The sequence below is a fragment of the Myodes glareolus genome, chromosome 2 (genome assembly GCF_982192425.1).
Source record: "Myodes glareolus chromosome 2, mMyoGla1.1, whole genome shotgun sequence".
In the NCBI taxonomy this organism is placed as follows: Eukaryota; Metazoa; Chordata; class Mammalia; order Rodentia; family Cricetidae; genus Myodes; species Myodes glareolus.
The window spans coordinates 117,208,704-117,229,198 of record NC_142027.1 but is presented as its reverse complement, the minus strand read 5'-3'; the positions used below and the strand labels follow the sequence as shown (position 1 = coordinate 117,229,198).

Here is a 20,495-nt window from a genome sequence, read left to right as displayed (position 1 = left end):
TTCTCGAGTGACTGTGTGCACACGTGGACAGGCATCGTCTTCCTGTGCATCTCTCAAAGGCCTGTAGCTGGCACCTCGATCTTGAGGATGGTGCTGGGCACACACGGTCGGGGGGTCACTGACTGAGATCTTGGTGAGGCCTTGGTGAAGCATTGGTGAGGTTCTGCGTGAGGGTCCTGGAAAGGGAACTCATGAGTGATAACAGATGTCACGAGGCCAACTGGAGGCACATTGGAAAACACAGTCAGGGGTGTTCTCTGAGGTCAGAAGGTAGACAAACCAGCTCAGAACTAGGGCTTCATGTTATCTCCTGGGTTCAAGCCCAGGAGAGCTCACATGCTTGTGTGCATCCGTTCCCGTGTACACGTGGGCTTGCATGTACTTGGGTTGTCTGGAGCTAAGACATCTAAGACATAAAATGCGTGTTTGTTTCCATCCTTGTGTTCTGGTGTCCTTTCCTCTCTCCCTCGCCAAGGGAGACACTCCTGCTCTTCTCCTTCTTCTTTGTGTTCGAAGTGTCTCCAGGCTGGTCCCAGAAACCCCAGTTTTGTCAGCTGCATTATGCTGGTGGCCCTGCCCCCAACCCGATTTACACAGCTCCCGGTATCAACAGCCTCCTCTGAGAATTCTGGGTTTGCCATGGATAGCACAGTAGCAGGGTCTGCCCAGCTCTCTGGAAAGTTTTTATCTACCTGCAAAGAGACTTCTTCTTTGCTAATAGGCCCCTCCATCCAGCTTTCTTCTTCTGGTACCTCCCCCCTCACCATGCCATGGAAGTAAGTAGAGGGAGGGAGGGGGAGAGAAAGAGAGAGATAGAAATAGAGACAAAATCAGAAACACACACATTGGGAGGGGATACAGGAGAAGGCTCTGAGGTTGTCATCCTGGTAGGGTGACAATGACAGATTGCAGCCCCCCCATCTTGTTCGGGGCCATGTGTTTGTGTGTGAGACTCGCTTCTGAAGATGTAGATTTACAAGCAGTCAAGGACAGACTAACGGTGAGTCCTGAAAACGGATTATCTCACTGAGGTCCTATGGAGCTTTACAGCAGCAGTAAAAACTGGAGTTCACCACCCAAATGAGCACCCTGTCCAGCAGAGCTGACTGAAGTGTGGTCTCAGGAAGCAGAAGTCGGCTGCTGACCCACTCCCTGGATGTTCAGGGAGAGGCAGCAGGTGGGGTGGGCGCCTGCCTGCATGCTTGCATACTGGTCCTGTTGGAAAAAAGATAATGGCTTATGTGGGGACCCAGAAGAACAAGATGTCCAAGGAGCTGGTGAAGAGCGATAGACCTACCTGAGTGGGGCTGTCTGTTCTCAGGACGTGTGTGTTTCTGCTTCAAGTGCCGACTCTACTTAAGAAGGGAGTGGTGGGGTCAGTGAGACTGCTCAGCCGATAGGGGCCCTGCAACAAGACAACTTGAACTCAGTGCCTGGGACAGAACCAACTTCTGCAAGTTATCTGCTAACCTAAACACACACACACACACACACACACACACACACACACACACACACACACACACACCAGGACCAACCAGGGGTCCCAGCCAGCCTGAGATGAGAGGACTCACCTCCCATTGCTGTGGGACTACAGGTTCAGCCTGCTCTCTTAGTGCTGTCAGTGGCTGTCTTGGGCCTTGTGGAAGACTCTCCTTTCCTTTTTTTTTTTTTTTTTTTTTTTTTTTTGTCTTCTGTGAAATTCTGGGAAGGTGCCAATTTGCAAACCAGAGGGGAAAAAAAAGGAAGGGTAGGCTAAAACACATTCCCGGTTTAATGGCCGGTTGCTGGAGTTATTTTTAACAAAGAGCTTGAAAGAGGGATTGTGCCTTAAAGAGAGACAGAGGGGAATTTTTATCCTACGGGAAGAGAACAGTAATTAAAGACAGTCTTAACTGAGTGTCCTCAAGAGTTTGGGGTTTTTGTTGTGGTTTGTGTGTTTTTTTTTTTTTTGAAGGTTCCTGTTGTCCTTCTGAGGATGCTTAGGAGAGCCTGCTGCTGCAGCTGCATGGAGCAGTTCCTGTGGCGGCCTCTCTGGAGCTAATGGGAATGAACAGAGAGAGAGTTTTTTTTTTTTGTTTTTTTTTTTTGCGGGGTGGGGGAGGGAAAGGGGTTCAGCGTTGTCCTCCCCAACTGTATCCATAAAGCATGGAGCAGCGGTCATAGCACCATCTTCCAAAACTCCAAAGTACATCCAGGCCAAGACTAGGGTTCCAGGCTGAGGGATCCTCTCTTCTTGTCCTAAACTATGGTTGACATGGGCTCCCCAGGATCTCGAGGAGGTAGGTACCTGTCCAAGCTTGCTTTCTATGGCTGTGATAAACACCATGCCCACAAGCAACTTGGGGTGCAAAAGGGTTTATTTGGTGTATGTGTCCTGATCGCTGTTTATGGTGAAGGGAAGTCGGGGCAGGGACGGACGCAGAGGCCGTGCAGGGACATTGCTCCCCAGCTTGTTGCTCAGGCTCATGTTCACTTCCTGAACTGCCTGCCCAGGGGTGGCTGCACCCACAGTGCCTTAGCCCTCCCACGTCAATCATTAGTAGAGAAAATGTCCTACAGACTTGCCTGTCGATCAATCTGACAGGCATTTTCTCGGCTGAGGTTCCCTCTTTTCAGATGACCCTGGTTGTCTGAAGTTACAACAGCATCCACCAACCCCAAACTAAACCAAAAAACCTCACCACCACAGCACACTACCAGACATGTCCTGGAGGCTCCTGAGCAGGTGCCTATGAGTTCTAGGGGTGAGGGGTGGGTACAGCACAGGTCCCCCCAGTCCATCTCATTTCAAACCTGCTGAAAAGCTCTGGGACCTAAAGTTTGGTTGCTCTGAACGGGCTAGGCGCTGTCCACCACCCTGGATGCTCAGGCTGCAGAGGACGAATGAGCTTAGAAGGTTCTGAATCAGGCCAGTGTTGGGCGCTGTCCCTCTGCAGACAGACGGCCTGCCCAGGCTTGGTGTATCTACGGACTGGCCAGACTGCAGGGATATCTGCTATGCTCTCTCGTAGGGCACTGCACCACCTTTCTTGACTCCATCCCTGAGACTGTTTTATCCCACGGTCCCCTCTAAGCGTACCAGGAGCCAGGCCTTCTCTCCGAGTGTTATTTTGAGTCCTGGGAGCCCTTCTCCATGCAAAGTAGTACATATCTACCCAATCTTCCACATCACTGGGATTGATAGTGTGTGGGAAGTAGATGCCAAAGGCTTGTGGATCCTATGACAGTCCTTCAGCTTAATGCTCCCACAGAGCTGGAAGTTTTGCCTGCATGGCACACTCAGGCATGGGATCCAGATGCTGCCTAATCTTTCCGTAGCAACTGACCTCTCTGCTGGAACAGCTGTGGCCTCTTGACTCAGCAAGATGCCGCCGGGATGTGGGGATTTGGGGGCACCGTTGATAAGCTGTAGGGCATCCCGCAACATCTGCAGCCTCTATTCACTCAGCGCCTGGAGCAGACTCTCCGGCCGTGACAACCAAATACATCTCCAGACGTTGCCAGGAATGCCCTGGGAGATTCCCCGTTGAGAATCCCGTATGTCATCGCAGTAGTAACAGCTAGATTACTACTGTTGCTGTATACTACTCCATTGTGTGGGCGTTCTATCCTTTATCTCCTGGGGCGTGCTTGGGTTGTTTTCCGCTTTAGATTATTAAGCACAGTCACTTTTCTGTTTCCTAAAGAAAAAACACACTTAAAAGCCGGTGGTTTGCAGCCATTATTTTGCTATGATCTGTTGTGAATAAGAAAAGGTCTTTTTAAAAATTCACCTTTATTTGTGTGTATGTGTGTGCTCACGAGCTGTGGATGTGTCCAGAGGCCAAAGGACAACTTGTGGGTGTCAGTTCACTCCTTCCGCCATGAGAGTTTTGAACTTAAGTCAACAGGTTTTAGGAGCAAATACTTTTACCCACTAAATCATCTTGTTGGCCCCATGAGAAGTCTTGCTGCTACATTAACATTATCCTCTCTTGCTGTGGTGTTCTGTCTAAGACTGGTAGCCCCTCTCTGCAGACTGTGTTTATTATTATTATTATTATTATTATTATTATTATTATTATATCTGTCTACAATGAATGTTGAGCTCTGATGAACTTACTCCAGGACTGTGTGGAGACCAGGGCACACACACAGACTTGTTTAAATGAGGCGAGGCCAGTCATGCTGTTTTTCCCAGTTTTTGGTTCAATCTGTCTGAGTGTCCAGGTCAATTGCCATAAACTCCCTGGTCATTTTCATGGCTGCGTCATAGCCCACACCCTGCCTTCCGCTGTTGCGTCTGGCTTTCTCCAGTCTCCGCCCTAACAGACAAGGTTGTGATGAACGGCGGTATGCGCACACAGCTCTCTCTCTCTCTCTGCGGTAAGGTCTTAGGAGTAGAATTATTTGGTTAAGGGGTCTTTTCTAACTTGTTTGTGATGTTTAAGCCAAGCATGTGTTTATGCCCAGGGGGAGACAGTAGACCTGTGAGCTTCGGCTCAGAATCTGAGCTGTGGGGGTGTCTTAGCTAGGGTTTCTATGACTGCAACAAAACACAATGACCAAAAGATAAGTTGGGGAGGAAAAGGTTTATTTGGCTTACACTTCAGCATTGCTGTTCATCACTGAAAAAGTCAGGACAGCAACTCAAACTGGGCAGGATCCTGGAAGCAGGAGCGGATGCAGAAGCCATGGAGGGGTGCTTCTCACTGGCTTGCTTCTCATGGCTTGCTCAGCCCACCTTCTTATAGAACCCAGGACCAGCAGCCCAGGGACGGCACCACCCACCATGGGCTGGGCCCTCCGCCATGGATCACTAAATGAGAAAATGCCTTACATCTGGATCTCAGGGATGTATTTTCTCAGCTGAGGCTTCTTCCTCTGACGACTCTATAACTTGGGTTAAGCTTACACACAAAAAACCACCCAGTACGGGGGGGGGGGGATTAGGGTAATTCAGAGCAAACTCCTTCACTCCCCTCTGAGGAGCTTGCATTAGGGCAGGAAACAACCTCCCAGGAAGCCACCTGTCAGAGTGAGGGTCACATGCTTCACAGAGTAGACATGCTCATGAGATCATCAACCCAAGCCAAGTGGCAGAATGCAGTCAGTGTCTGAATGTCCCTTCCACGCACAGCCCCATCCCAGAGTGTGCTGTGCAGGGAACATGACTGGGACATTCCAGACCTCCCTGGTGTGTGCTCACTTCTGTTGGGCATGAGTCCGGGAATATAGTTGCTTGTCCTTGGGCAGGTGTGTATGTGTGTGTGTGTGTGTGTGTGTGTGTGTGTGAGTGATTGATGAATAGCACCAATAACTGATCACATTTCCCAAAGTGGGCACCATTCCAAAACCCAGTGAACATATGAACCTGTCAATCATGTTTGGGACTGTCAATCTTCTCTGGGCTGGTTGTCCAGGGGGCTGGTATTGCCTTATTCTGGTTTCTATTTGTTTTTCTCTATGACATTGGTGGCCTTTTTATGTGTTTATTGGGCATTCTCATCCTCTTTATATATAGAAAGAATCTACCCCCATTTTCCCATCTAGTTGCTGCTTTTGTTTCCTTATCGATTTTCCATTCCTGGCCCGTCTCAGGTAGGAGGCATTTGTACTGCAAACTCCTTCTTCCGCTGCGCCTGGCCTTTTTGCTCTCAGGGTGTCTGTTGAGGAGTGGCTGCTTTAAATTTTCATGCAAGCCCATTTATCAAGCTCCTGCCTTGAGCTTCGTGCCTCTTGGTGTCCTGGTCAAGGAATCTCATCTGACTGGAGGTCACAGAGCAGCTCAGGTGCTGCCTGAAGCGGTCACTGCTCGGTCTGCTCGCTTCCATTAAGTTCTGCGGTTGTCGTCTAACTATGGCACTGTGTGGTGAGGTAGGGCCAAGATTTATTTTCCCCACATGCACGCCCAATTTACCAGGCTCCACCTGTTGGCAAGATAAACCTCTGCCTCAGGCTGCTGGGCTGCCTCCTGCATCCATCAGACTGGCTGTTTCTATCTCCCTAACTTCAGGGGCTTTATGCTAAAGCCGCGCTAACCCTCCCGCTTCGCCTGGGCTGTGGATGGCGGAATCTACATCTTAAATGACTGATGTTCACTGCGGAAGTGCCTTCAGAAGGATTCTAAGATCAGCGCTGTCACCACCGGGGCTCGTTAGCCCGCTTCCCACTTAGCTCTAAACTCTGATGGGTGAAAGTTACAGCTGCTTGTTTCTGTTTGAGTTCCTTTGATTGCTGGCAACGCGGGGCGCCCTTGCCTGAGTGACTTGGCCCATCTGCATTTTCTTTTCAGATCATGCACTCTTGCCTTGATTTTTTCGGGAATCTGCCGTTTGCTTCATTACTGACTTCAAAGATCTCTGCTCATCTCGCGGGTAACACATTGCCTGCTGCAATCCGCCATAGCTGTTTTATTTTGACAATTATTTTTCCTTGTGCAAGTTAAAGAGTTCTGTGTTGTCAAGGGTGTCAACCATTTCCTCTAGAAAGATGTCTTCGCTCCCCACGGCCGCTGTGACAAATGCACATAAACCCAGTGGCTTGGAACAACATAGCTTTACAATCTGAGAGTCCTGGAGGGCTGATGTGCAGAATCAGTCTCCTTGTGCTAAACTCCGGGAGTCAGAGGCCCAGAAGGACAACTTCTTTCTTGCCTTCCTAGCTTCTAGAGACACTCTCAGGTCCGTGCCTCTGAAACACTCTACCAGTCCTTGCATTGCTATCTCTCCTTCTCCCCCACCCCAGTTCTGACCCTGCTACCTCCCTCTCGCAAGGACTTCATGATGACCTCGGACCACCTGAGTGATACAGGGTGCTCTTTCATCTCAAGACCCTTGATTGAAAGACATCGGCATAGAGCCTTTGCCATATGGAGACATTCTCTTACACCCACACACGCCCACATACACAACAGCCCCCCCCCATACACACACACTGGGAGTGTGGACACCTTAGGTAGCCCTTTTTTTAGAGAAGATGGCCACTGTGTGGGCTGACAGACCCTTTCTCCTTCACCTTCTTGGTGGTTGAAGTTCTTTTGTGTTCAACCCTTTCTTCTTCTCTGGGTGACAAGACACTCAAAAGGTGAGAGAGATGTCGTGGATGTCATTCCCAACCCCGATAGAGAAGTCCAGAGTAGGGTTTCCCTCACTGTGCATCAGGGCATTGAGGGATGCTGGTCACTAGCCAAAGCAGCAAAAGTCATTTGGCTTCCTTCTAGGGATCAGTTCTGGGAACTGCTTGGGGGCAATCTTGACATGCCTCAAAGGGCATTGCCCTCTTCTGCTTCCAGCCCTGCCCATGTAGAACCAGGCATCCGACAGGTACCTCTGTGACATGCTGCTGGGGCAGGGCACCTGTGAGTGGCCTGAGTCTCTCCTAGTGTTTGGCTCTAGGGCTCTGTCAATGGTGACTCACAAAAGGGGACCTGCCCTACAGGTACCCTTTGAAGCTTCCTGCAGAATCAGACATGAGGCAGGCCCTACCCTGGAGGACATACAGCTTCCCAAGACCCTACTGAAGCCCCTGTATGGTGGGAGCAGACCCTCCATTGCCAGCCAGGGTTGGGAACTCATAGTGTGGCTTTGCTGAGAAATCCATAGCTTCACCCTCCCTGGGCAGTGTGTGTTCTTCCAGGTCCCCGGTGTGATGCATTCTGACACCAACCTTGGAAATTCTGCATGCTAGTGTAACTCACTCTTGTCTTCTTGTTCAGATCTCCCGCCGTTGATATGTCACTGTTTATGGGGGAGGCAGCCCCGAATGCTCCTCCACAGGACCTTTCTCGTTTGTGGTGAGGTGTGCTCTCCCGAAGGGGGCTCTTCATTTCACCTGGCTATCATGTGAACCTTCTGCTCTCAGAGGCCCAGTGTAGGTTTGCTCCCCTGTCTGTTGGGAGATAGTGAGTGATGGCGTCTTTAGCTCATTGGGTGCTTCATTATCCTGAAGGAGAAAATGGGACCCTGTTCGCCTCTTCTTTCTTTCTTTTGATGTTTGGCCAAGAGGTCAATAGGTTTGCTTTGCCACGCATTCCTTGCTCTTGCCGTCTGGTACCTCAACAGAGTCCAAAGTAACGAGGACTCCCCCATAAATGGGCAGGGACTCAGAAAACTAGGGACTCAGAGTAGCCCTTGGTTGATTTATCAAGAGTTGTAGTGACACAAACTGAGCACACAGCCTGGGGACAACAGCAAGCATAGTGAGGACTTAGAAATAGTACTGACAGGGCCTCAGGGCCTCCTCAAACATTGACTCCAGCTGAGAGACCACAAATTCACCCAGTTTCTTAATTTAGCAACTCCTACCTGCCCAGTATCCACCTCTGTTAAACCAAGACGTCACAGCACTATGGGGGAGGTTCCAAGGTTCATGTCTGTCTGAGCAGATGTCTGGGGCCCCTAGTGGGCAAGTCATTAGCAGGCATCACTACAGGGCTTGCTTTCTGTCTTGTGTGGTGTAAGTGTGCCCTAGAATGAGCTACATAGACTTAAGTGAGTGCTCCTGACTTCCCACTTCTATCCAGACGGGGATGGGGTGTGTGGTGAGGTGCAGGGTGGGATCGTTCATGTCCTTTTCTTTGGCTGTCAGTCAGGGATCACTGACTTCTCATCCCTGATGAGCGTCCAGACAGGCAGCTCTCGGTGCAGAAGGGATGCACATCCCTTCTGCCGGAGTTAACTGGTGACCACAGAGAGTAACCGCAGGGTGGGGACACAGTGGTCTCTGGGACTGTGAACAGGGAGTGTCTAGCCAGAGCCACTCAGCTCCCTCTTCCATGGCTCCATTTCCAAAGCTTTGGTGTCACTTGAGCACGGGGTGAGGTAGGAAGCCAGGCCCAGGGTGTGCCTGGGCATCAGTGTGCATGGCTTGCTCTGCCTCCCAGGCAGGGCAGCGCTACCCCCTGCCAACGCTGCTACATAAGAGAAAAAGGCCCAGCTTCTAGCTGCATCTGAGTTCTATGCTCCATCTCCCATCCTTATCTTAGTCTCTGACATCTTTCTGATAAGACAGCCACACCCCCTAGCTGTCCCCTTATCCAGACTTGGTCCTCCTTTCAACTTAGCATCCAGAGATCTATTCAAAATCTGGCTAGAGAGATGGCTTAATGCTTAAGCATGCTTGCTTCTCTTGCAGAGGGCCAGGGTTCAGTTCCCAGCACCCACGTGGCTTCTAATAACCACCCATCACTCCCGTTCTAGGGGATCTGATGCCCTCTTCTGGCCTCTGCAGGCCCTGCATGCGTGTGGTACACATACAGGCAAAACCACTCAACACACACATGAAAAATAAACAATAGGCAGGAATGAATAAATCTTCAAGTGCTCTAAAAACTGTCACCTGTGCATTGAAAACCTTTTTCCGTATCGTCTGCATTCCCAGACTCCAGCTATCATAGCCTCTTCCTGGTCCTCCCTCATACAAGCCAGGCCCTTTCTTTACATTTTCCCTCCTGAACGGAATGCTCTTCCTCAGGTCCCCAAATGGCTACCACCTTTGCAGAGTCTGTCTCACAGCCCAATTGTCCTCTAAGAACTAGCCGCACACTCCGGCCACATCCTATCCTTCCTACTACCTTTGTTCCCATCACGGAGGTGGACACAATCATGTTTGCGTGATTTTTGTTGTTGTTGCTGTTCTCTGTCTTCTCTGGTAGAAAGCAGTTTCCATGAGACAGACGGGGAGGAGGAGGAGGAGGCGGTGGAGGAGGAGGAGAAGGAGGAGGGAGAGGGAGAGAGAGAGAGAGAGAGAAAGGGAGAGAGAGAGAAAAGGAGAGAAGAAGAATACAACCTCTAGGATCTCTACCAATGTTTGTTGACTGAATACCTGCCTGAAAGAAGACATCAAACACAGTGGACCCTGAACCACATGGGTGCACAGCTCGGTCAGGGTGAGTCAGTCTGAGCTCTGAGCTTTGAGGTCGGTGGCTCTTTCCTGAGGCTCTCCCTTCACCAGCTGGCCTTAACAACACTAAACTGTGCCTGGACCCGGGTTTCCACTTCCAGGCCTCACACCCTGGTTTAGCATGGCGGTGTTCTCTGCCTGTTTGCTGTTGGGCCTTCTTGTTGGCCTTGAGATGCTGTAATAGCATTGTCAGCCTCTCTCCCATGGTACAACAAGGTCCTGGAAGAGGTAGATTCAGTTACCTCTCCATGTGCTCTGAGCCCTCCCCCCCCAGGTCTCCTAACCCCCCAGTGGGGCGAGGGCAAGCCCTCCCAAAGGTCCTTACTCAGCTTGGGCTTCTTTAATGCAGCCCCCCCCCCCACACTCCACTCCCTGGTTTTACACATGAGGCTCTGTCTTGTTCTTGTACCCAGGCTCCACTGACTTCCAGTGCCCACACGGAGCCGGTGAGGCCTGCCCACCATGTCCCTTCCCCAGGGCACCAATGTTCTCTGCGTGGTCACTGAAGTTTCTCTGAGGCCAGAGCTGTACATTTGGACTTGTGTGTCATGCCAGGTGTCCCATGTGGCACATAGTAGGAGTTACCACCGCACAGGAAACACCTGTGCTAGTCAGCAGGGGGTATCAGGCCCAAAGCATGGAGCCTGCAAGACTCACGGCACTGAGTTCGAACGCAGCCCTGGTCTCTGCCTTGCGCTCTTCAAATGAGCTCCGCTGGGCTCTCTTTCTCCACGTTCAGCCCAGGCTTAAGCCCCCATCTCTCCACCAAGCAACATTCTCTTTGCTGTGCTTAGATGATGGTGCAGTGGCAATCACCAGACCCACAGAGGACGCTTGCTTTCTTGTTCTAAGACTGGACAATGGAGAAGCCGCAGGAAGCCAAGTCTGAGACAGCGCTATTGTTATGTCCCAGAGAAACCGTATTCTAACAATGCTAATGGGGGTCAAAACGAAAGGAGAGAAATCCGCCCACTTCCCTAGGTCCGGGTCTAGCTCTACAGATGTCTAATGCACACAGAGGGTTACGTGGAGGGAATCACAATGTGGATGAGATCTGTTTCCTGGGCTAATTATTTTTACCAGCTCCACAAAAGCAAACTGGTCTCTGGGAGATTTATTCACACAGAAATCACTGCGGAGGGAAGCGGTGCACTATCAAGGATGTTTATCTGGGAGGTGGGGTCACATGTGCCATGGCACTCCTGTGGAGTTCAGGGGGCAACTTTCAGGCGGTCTCTCTTTCTTTCCACCGAGTGGGTCCTGGGGATCAAATTCAAGTTGGAAGGCTTAGCTGCAAGCCCCTTTACCTGCTGTGCCGTCTCCCCAGACTCACATCTGAGTTTTAAAGATGCGTTGGTGTCCATGGACTAGAACCCTGCTCAGGTTCAGTTTCTCTTTGTTGGACTTCCTCCAGCAGGCACCTGGATCACCAGGAGCTGTGGGTCTTGTAGCTTGTGTGAGTGAGAATCCCCACCCCCCTGCCTGAGCCACACACCATGGCGTCTGCCCCAGCTAGGAGAACATGAGCAGACATGGAGGTAAACCTAGGAGTCTTTGTCAGCGGTTCCAACGGCGAGCACTGTGGATGACCTGGCTTCGTTGTCACAGTGACAAACCACCCACGGGTGCTGGGTAGATTTATCCAGTCACACTATTGAGATTCCTGAAGCTCCCAGCCCTGTTCATCACCTGTCTGTCACATCACTGAGTGCCTACTCTTGCGTGTGGCATCTCAGGGCCACTTCTCCAGAGAGGAGCCAGGCTGTGGGTGACACCAGGTCTATCCAGCAGGTTTTTCTTTTTCTTCCTGCATAGAGGTCAATGCCAGGGCGGAAATTGAATATTTGCTTTCTGGAGCAGATGAGGCAGGTGCAGTACCCAGGGTCAGTCACTGAGGTGGCCAGGTACCTGAGAAAACCTTACTGTTAGCACGCCCTGATGGAGCAGAAGTGACAGAGGGATCACTTTCCTAAGTCAAGAATACATCTAAGAGTTGGGGGTGACAGGTGAACTGGCCTTGACACTGGGATTAGAAGAAAATAAATCTGAGCCCCACCCCCCACCCAAGCTTGGGGAGTACCCACCCCATCTTCTGATTGCTGACTATGCATGTAACGCTGGCTGATGTGTAAAAACCTCAGCGCATGCGTGAGTACATATACACAGGAATGGGGCACAAGCTGACACCTGGGGGCAAGCAATGGCCTCATGGTGAGTGGTCCTGGGGATTTGTGATTGCTTTCTTCTTGGAGTTTTTTTTTTTTTTTTTTTTTTGCAGAGTTGGAGGCTGTGCAAGCATGCAAGACACTGGGGAATTACATGAATGGCCAGGCTGTATCCCTTAGAATGTTCTGTGTAACGTGGCCTGTGACCCCAGATCGTGGGCCCAGACCCACCTTGCCCAAACTAGGTACCCTGGAGGAGGGGGTGGGGAATTGGAGCTGGCAGAAGCATTTCTTAGGTGCTAGTGACTCCTCACTGGGTAATGGTGAGGAGGAGCCACCAGCCTGGTAATTCTGGCATAGTGAGGACTAGCCTGCCTGGAAAGGTTCCCCTGCCCACAGCCCCTCCTTGAAACCCTTCTGGAACTTCCTGGAAACAGCCTCACTTTGACCACCTGCTTCAGGCAAGGCTTTGCCCCAGAGACCCTGACTTCCTTTCTGTTTTAAAATAGTGAATTGTTAGCAGATGTCTGTGTTATTACTTTACTTGGTTGGCTGGTTTTGATATTTGGTCCCACTTTATAGTCTAGGCTGATCTGTAGTTTCAGACTTGCTCTGTAGCCTAAAGTCTTAAACTCATTGCAATCCTCCTGCCTCCGCCTTCTGCGCACTGGGATTATGGCTGTGCCAGGCTTAGAGCCTCGAGGCAACACATGCAAATCTGGATTTAAAAATGCCATTGACGCGGGAGGCCCTGACGAGAGGCCGCGTCCACGTGCATGTCACTAGTCTCTGGGTTGGGTTCCAGACTCCATCTAGGTAGACATGACTGAAGGGCTTGCCTGGCCCTGCCTTGCCCTATGTGTCCAGCAGGTTGGTGCCTGGGCAAAGAGATGCAGTGACTTTTGCTCCCGCAGAGGTGGCTGAGTCCTGTCTGCTATGCTCTCCCCGTAGTCTAGAGTAGGAGGGAAGGATGGGTCATTAGGACATGGACTGGAACTCCTCAGCGCACCTGTTACCTGCCTCCCCTACACTCATATCATCTCCCTTCTTTTCTGCCCCTTCCTTCCTGCTTACCCTCTTCAGTTTTCCTCCCCACTCCTCATGATGTAACCCATATGATCCCCAAATGCACACCTGGATCAACCCTCCTGTTTAGAGTAGACCCTGCTCCCATCACAGGTCACGTGGCTACGTATCAACCAGGGCAGTGACCTTGGAGCCTAGCCTCATGCACGGGGTTATAGACGGGCAAGTTCCTGAGTTCCACAGGCTTTGCACAGTTGGCTCAGAAGGAGCTGCTAGTGGGAGAACTGCTAACGTCATATCAGCTGTTTTGCTCATTGTGGTGAAAAACACCCGACAATAGCAACGGAGGGGAAGCAGACCTATTTTGACCTATGGTTCAGGGCGTATAGTCCACCATGGTGCTGGGTGCAGCTCGGGTTTGCGGTAGCACGACTTTGAGGCTGCTCATTCACATTCCTAAGGACCAGGAAGGGGAGAGCAGACAGCAGGCAGGGCCGGCCTATTAACCCTCAAGATCATTCAAACACTTTTCAGTCCCCATCCCCCAAACCTGTTCTGGCAGACACACGCATGCATATCTTCCTAGCCGTCTTCGGTGGGTCCACTGGGGTGCGTCTTTATGTGGCATCCACATGAGCCAAGAGGTGGTATCCATACAGCTGGGTGCACATGCTCGGGGAAAGCCTTTTGCTCTGCTGTTCTTCAAGACAGAATTTAAGGGGCCAGATCCCCCATCCATTCCACTGGTGACAGGCGAAGCTATGTTGAGTCTTATAAAGCTTCACATAGGAACAGTCAGACAGCGGGCCAAGTCAGCCTCTGTGTTCAGCCCTCCATCCCCCTGAGTGTCTTGACCAGAGCATGGCCTCCCCTTCCCTACTGCTCAGAACCCTGTTCACACCCTGCCTATGGCTGGAGCCTTAGCTGTCCTAAAGGGGCAAAGGAAGAGTGGGGGGGGGGCTGGGGAGGACACTCTAGGTAGAGACAAGGTGGTAAGTGTCCTTGGTGTCCCAGGAACATCGGGAGTCCCTGCAAAGTTAACTCTATATTTAACAAAACATGGCCGTCTAGATCCATGATCCTTTCTTTTACAGGGAATGTAGGGGGCGCTGTGAGAATCTTGCAGCTGATGAGGGATGGAGTTTGCTGGGACTCTGTCTTGGCTACAAAATTCAGAACTGAGAGTAGAAGCCAGGTTTTCAAGCCCCCGGGGAAGTGGGAAGCTGCTGTCAGCAGCATGTGGGCATTACGCTGCCTCTCACCATGCATTCACTGCCCAACCAAATGCAGCCCAGCTTCTGTGTGTAATGAGAGCATCCTTCTGCCCTGCACACTGCAGAGATGACAGTCTGCTGGCCTCTATCACCCTGAAGGAGAGAAAGAATCTTGCCCTGAGGTCAGGGCTGTGACACAGCTGTGTGTGGGCTGGTCACGCTAGCTCCACCCTGGAGAAAGACATTACTGCCATATGGACACAGGGGTGCACCCAGGACAAAGTGAGCAGGAAGGGCTGCTGGGATAAGCAAGGGAACCAGTAAAGAACTCCATTCAACTGAGTGGCCTTGAGGGTTATAAGGCTATCCCTGTGTGTCCTGCAGATGGGTTAGGCTTGTATGCTTCACTACAGAATGAAAACTTACCTTACATGGGTGTGATCCCTTGGACTTTTTTTTTTCCAGAGCATTGGTGGGCCTGGTGATTAGGCCCCCACAGGCTTCCATGCAGTCTTTCCAAGTAAGGCTCCTGAGCCTCCCGCATGACGGGTCCTCTCCTATATAAGAGAATGTGTGGACTGAAGCATCCAGTTGCTAGGGTGGAGTCACATGCCATCATAGGTGCTCTCAGTTTGGCTCATGAGAGACTCTACCTGTTACCCATAACATCTGTTCACTTGGTGCGGATTACTGAGGAAAGATATGGGCTCAGTCAGGAGCAGCTTCTCTAAAGTTGTGGTTGCTGGCAGCCCCGGGTCCTCCCTCTCTTCCCTGCTGGAGCTCATTTCTGCCCTGCCCATTCTGTAGCTGTGGGAATGTACCCATAGGTCCTCTGCCGGTCCTACACACTCAGGGGACCGATGCGTAGAAGGCCCACCCATCTCTCTGGCATGCGTACATGGCCTCCAGGAAAACTGGGAAGTATGGGTGGTATGTGGGCCTGGCTGTAACTTGAGGTTCCTCAGATGCACAGGGTGGGGGCCCACTGAGATGGCAGCTCCATCTCAGCCAGCCTTCAGATCTGCCATTTATCCCACAATGATCATAGGTTGTGAAGCCAGCTGCTTTTTATAGTTATGCTAAAGGACTTGTCTGCTGAGAAACTGTCCCTTGTTTGTGGGCAGGACCAGCCCTCTCTGTGTCTTCCTCTACAGTGCTCCCAGGTGTCTGTTGACTGGGGTTTCTGTCCCACCAGGTCCCACAATCGTTCAGTCCCAAAGAAATACACAGAGGTCTTTATCAATTATAAGCAGACTGGCCTATTAGCTCAGGCTTCTTATTAACTCTTTTTTTAAGTAAATTTTATTAAATTATAAAAGTTTCCATTTCCGCCCCTCTTCCCAACACCCTCCCACTCCCCCCACTCCCTCTCCTCCTCCCTCTTCGTCCCTTAGGGCAGTCAGGGTTTCCTGCCCTGTGGGAAGTTCCAGTTCCCTCCCCCTCTCTCCAGGTCCAGGAAGGTGAGTGTCCAAACAGACTGGATCCCCAAAATCCAGTATATGCAGAGGAAACAGGTCCCAGTATCATAGTCAATGGCTTTTCAGAAAGACTTCGGGCCAGCCACAGTCAGAGAATCCGGCCAAATTCCGAGAATCTGGTTAGATCACCTCCTCGTTCAGTCCCAGTCCAACTGGCCTTGGTAAACTCTCATTAGATCCGTTCCCTTGTATCAGTGGGTGATAGCATCCCTCGCAGTACTGATTTCGTTTTTCATGTTCTTCCTCCTTCTGCTCCTCATTTGGACCTCAGGGGGCTCAGTCCGATGCTCCAATGTGGGTCTCCGACTGTATCGCCGTCCTTCGCCAGATGGGGGATCTCTCCTTGGACCTGGGATCCCATATATAATCAAGTCTCCTGTAAACCCTAAAATGACTCCCTTAGTTGAAATATATTCTTCCCTGATCCCATATTCATCCTTCCTCCCTCCCCCCCATCCCAGGCCACCGAGCTTTCCCCGTTCCTCCCCTACTCCCTTCTCTCTAACCCTCTCCCCTTCCATCAACCCTCCCACCCCCCCATGCACCCGAGGTTACCTGGGACTCTTGTCTATTTCCTACCTCCTGGTGGATAGCTAAATAATCTTCATCAGGTTCATCTTCTTATTTAGCTTCTCTAGGATCACGAATAATAGGCTCAAAGACCTTTAATTATGGTTAGAATCCACTTATGAGTGAATACATACCGTGTTCCTCTTTTTGGGTCTGGCTTACCTCACTCAGTAAAGCGTTTTCTATTTCCATCCATTTGCATGCAAAATTCAAGATGTCATTGTTTTTTACCGCTGAGTAAAACTCTAATGTGTATATGTTCCACACCTTTTTTAACCATTCTTCTATTGAGGGGCACCTAGGCTGTTTCCAGGTTCTGGCTATTTCTGGACAGAGGAGAGGGTGCCTGAATCGGCCGTGGCCCATAACCATACTGATGTATATTTTGCTTATCACCTTATTAACTCTTATAAATTATATTAGCCCATAATCCTTGCTTGTGTTAGCCACGTGGCTTGGTACCTTTTTCGGTGAGGCAGTCACATCTTGCTTCCTCTGTATCTAGATGATGACTGCAGGCTGACTCTTCCCTCTCCCCAGAATTCTCCTGTTCTCATTGCTTTGCCTCTACTTTCTGCCTGGTTGCCTCACCTATACTTCCTGCCTGACTACTGACCAATTAGCGTTTTATTAAACAAGTACAAGAAATAAATATTTGCAGGGTAAAACCATTGTCCCACAGTACTACCTTCTTTTTTTCAAAACAAGAGCTCTGAATCAAGTCTCTCTTGTTTAGTTTTCTTCCTGATCATTATCCATGCAACTTGTAACCAACATTCTAAACAAAGTCAAACATCCATAATCCATTTTTTTGGGAATGTGGGCATAGTTTTCCAGGCTACTTCCTGCTGACTGGGGCACTGATAATCTTATGGGGACCTAAAGAAAATTTAGAATTATGATCAAGTCATGACTAGAGTATGTTGTGAGGTTTCATCATCTCAGGTCGCAGTCTTGAATCTGTTCTGAATGTAGAACTCAGACACCTGGACCATCTGTTCCTACCAGAGATTTCTCAGGGGGTCTTCCTTGATCAAACCTGATTTTTTATTAATCCAGAATGAATCCACAGACTCTCATTTCCTGTGGAAAGAAAAGCAAAACCTCTTCTCCAAAGTAACATTCCTTTTGATTTAAATTTTGAAGTCAAGGCATTTTAAAAATATATATGGTGGATTAATCCAGCATCATTTATAAACAAATATCTTTTAGCAGTTTTTGCTCCTTCCTCAGCAATCAAATAATTTAAAGACAACATAATAACATACAGTATCCAGACTCTCTGTGCATTTTTCACCTTTACATGGCTTTATTTTAACCTCTATTTCTTTTATTTTTATTTTTAATTTTTGGCTTTTTGAGACAGGGTTTCTCTATCTATCTTTGGCTGTCCTGGAATTCACTCTGACCAGGCTGTCCTTGAACTCACAGAGATCTGCCTGTCTCTGTCCCCCAAGTGCTGGGATTAAAGGTGTCACCACATCCAACTATTCTCTTTCTTCCTTTTTTATTTTAAGGACTTTATCCTTTCCCTTTGTCTTCCAAGCCTACATATATTTTTAAACACACTGTAAACTATTTAGAGGTTTTTTTTTTGCCTTTGAATCTATCTTTAATATATATCTCTCTTTTTCTGACTGCATGAGTCTTTAATTTGCTAAGTGATATGGCTAGGATTAAAGCCTTGGCTTTGATGGCTGGATCTAAGTCATTCCTTAGCTTTCATGAGAGTCTAGCCTCAAGGCAGAGGTATTGGCTGGAGCCCTGTTTATTGCTCAACCTCTATGGAGTTTTAAGGTCTCTGCCACTACCAAGAAGCATGCTGTCAGCTATTCATAAGCACCAGTTAAGTGTTTGGTGGCAGAGCCTCTTAAAAGAGCTATAAGGTTTCACAGCTAAAGCTGAGTCAGAAAGCCTCTCTTAAACGAGATGCGCTTGTCTCTAGCAAAGAGAACCCACCCGAGAAAGGGCTGCTATCAATAAGCCGTGCTTAACTCTATTCTTTTCTGTCTAGAATTACTTCCCAAGCTCTCTCAGGCTTTATGTGGATGCAGTTGTCCACGTGGCACCATTTGTTGACAGAGGTTTTCAGCTTTACGATAGGTCTGGCTTTCCCTCACGCTCAGGATTAAAGTTGAGAAAGAAAAGAGAAGGAAGGGGACAAGAAAATAGACCAGGTACCAAGACCAAGTGAGGAATGAGGAGGAGGGAGTTTACCAAGGTGAGCCACTGTGACTTGGGTTGGCTTACTGTCAGACAATAGTCAAGTCCCTTGTTCTCTGGCCTCAGCTTCCCTCACTGTTGGGTGAGTCTTTGATACTGTTTGAGCCCAAGGCTGTGAGATGGCCACACCAAGTACCAGCAGCAGGACTGGGGCTGTGTGGCTGCCTTCGCAGAAGGAGTACGTCATGGGAGCTGTGACTTTAATGCCTGCTCTGGACTCCTCTCTTGAGTCTCGCCCACACAGTCTCTCTTCCTTCAGATGTGTAAAGCCCATGTTTGCCTCATCTTGATAAGCTTGCCCCCTCCAATGTCTGCTTCCCTCTTATTTTATCAATGTCAGCCCAACACACCCAGAATAACATACTTATAGTATAGTGTTCTAGCCTACACCAATGACCTTATAGACCAGAAGTGGTCCCCTCTGAGGGCTGCAGATGTCTCTGACTAGTTGTCACCAGCATGGTGATCGTGTGCTGTTTGCCTGGGTATGAAAAGGGTGTTGTGGAGGTGCAGGTTGCAGTGGGGGTGGTGATTCTGGGACCAGCCTCACAGAAATTTCCTTGCTTGGATGAAAGATGGACCGAGAATCAAGTTACCCGGCAGGACTGGCTATCTTGTGGTTGGCATTAGTGGGGATCCCAGAGGCACCCACAGCCAGGTCTGTGACTGGAACCTGGAGGTGAGGGTGGGGGCTGTTACCAGGTGCCGATCCGTTCACTCAGTCTGATTAGGAGGATGACTGTTTGGGGCTCCCGCGGGTCGTCCTGGGTGGCCCAGGAAATGGCTTCTGCTCTACCTCAGCTGGGCTTTGTCCCTGAGGAACTGAGCAAACGTGTTCTGTCTGCAGTGTCGGAAAATGTGTTGGAGACACGAGGTTCCAGAACAGTGTGCAGGAAGCTGGGAATTTGGCATGTCCCAGGCAGAGCAATGGCTCGCTGCCCATTGGTAGCCCTTAGAGAGCGATGTCCCCATCTTCTCAATGGAAATAGCCTATCATCTGCACAGTCTCTGCCGAGACATCCTTGGTGGCAGCTGTGGCCAGGAGGTTCCATTCGCTCGTGTCTTTGGAAGTGTCCAGGCTTTTTGCTCTTTGCTTCGTGGCCATGCTGACATCTCCTCCCTCCGTTCTGTCCCTCACTCATCACCTCCTTTTCAGTTGGTGTCCAGGCAGGAAGCGATCTGACATCTAAGGGGGTGGGGGCAGAATTGCCTTGTACCGAAGAACAGGGCTCTGAGACACCTGCCCCCCAGTTCAGCCCAGGTCACAGCTTGGATCATGAGGTGGGCACCCTGTTATATCATGTTGGTGGCCAGAGGGCGGTGCCGCTGACCCTATGGTCATTTCCCAATGGGCAATGCTGGAGCTATGCTCTCTTAGAGCTGGGTAATAGCCCCCCAAGTCATTCCCTCTTTTCTGGTTCCCTTCTGTGGGATCACGTCTGCTCTGCCAGGAGGCACAAAGTGGGGGTGTTGCTAACTGACCCCAGGGAACCCCAAGGCTCCTGCCCCTCCACTTTGCTGAGCCTATCTGGGGACTCCACAACCTGGGCCGTTGCCAGTGATAAATGTTTTTCTTTTTCTCTTTCTTTCCTCTCTTTTTTTTCCCTCGGATGTTTCTTTGTTCAGGCTGTTTAATTCTGCTGAAGTGCTCTGCTGAACGGGGAAATATGCCTCTAAGTAAAAGCTTTTTCACTGAACACCACAGTGCTTTGGTAAGGACCTGAAGTGGTTTTTTGTGCCCTGGGAGTGACAGGTGATGTCCCAGAAGCAATCAGCCATAACCCCATGGTAACCCCATAAATAGGGCTGTTTTTGTGAATTTTAGTCATTGTTAAAGTGAATAAATAGAACATCACCTTTTTCAGGGACACAGAACCCAGTCCTTCCCTACAGTGGGAGGTGAGTGTCTGTGTGAGTCCATGGTGGGTCTCACT

General features: G+C 50.0%; 1 protein-coding gene across 5 annotated transcripts in view; it reads left to right on the top strand.

Moving 5' to 3' along the window:
- The window catches only part of Adgrd1 (adhesion G protein-coupled receptor D1), a 116,111-nt gene that overhangs the window by 46,288 nt on the left and 49,328 nt on the right, over window positions 1-20,495 (top strand). The window lies entirely within an intron of this gene.